Genomic DNA, 748 nt, shown 5'->3' with positions numbered 1-748 from the left:
GGCCCGGAACGGGGTTCCGTTGTGTCCGGGGAGCCTCCCCAGGCCTGTCTGGGTTCATTGGCCCCTGGGGGCCCATGGGGGCCCCGGGGAGGGTGGCCTCCCCGCCCGGGGTCCTGCCGCATGGCAGGGTGCCCGGGGCGGGGTCCGGAGGTCCCGGGGAGGCTTCCCCTGCGCCTGCGGGCCCGGGAGCCCCGGCTGGGTCCAGGGGCCCGGCCGGGCCCCTGGACGGGGTCTCCGGCCCCGTCCCCCGGCCTGCGGCACTGCCAAAGGCCCGGGGCGGGGTTCCGTTGTGTCCGGGGAGCCTCCCCAGGCTCGTCTGGGTTCATTGGCCCCTGGGGGCCCCTGGGGGCCCCTAGGGTGGGCGGCCTCCATGCCCCGGGCTCCGTCCGGGGTCCTGCCACGCGGCATGGTGCCCGGGGCGGGGTCCGGAGGGCCCGGGGAGGCTTCGCCTTCCCTTTTCCCTTTCCCCTCGGCCATCTGGTCGCGCCTGTCCCCTCGGCCATCTGGTCGCGCAAGCCCCCTTCGGCCATCTGGTCGCGCACGTCCCTACGGCCATCTGGTCGCGCACAATGCTTTCCTATGGCGCGACCAGATGGCCGAGAATGCCTGGAAGTTTCGATGAGGATCCATTTGCCTCCCGGATCCCAGCGAGGGCTCCAGGAGGTCGTGTACATTCGCGCCTAGGGTCCCCTCTGTCACCTCGTGCGCACGGATTACAAGAAAGGGGGGTAATTTTCCTCCGGATTAC

The sequence above is a fragment of the Triturus cristatus genome, chromosome 1_1 (assembly GCF_964204655.1).
Source record: "Triturus cristatus chromosome 1_1, aTriCri1.1, whole genome shotgun sequence".
NCBI classification, from domain to species: Eukaryota; Metazoa; Chordata; class Amphibia; order Caudata; family Salamandridae; genus Triturus; species Triturus cristatus.
This window is presented reverse-complemented; position numbering follows the sequence as displayed.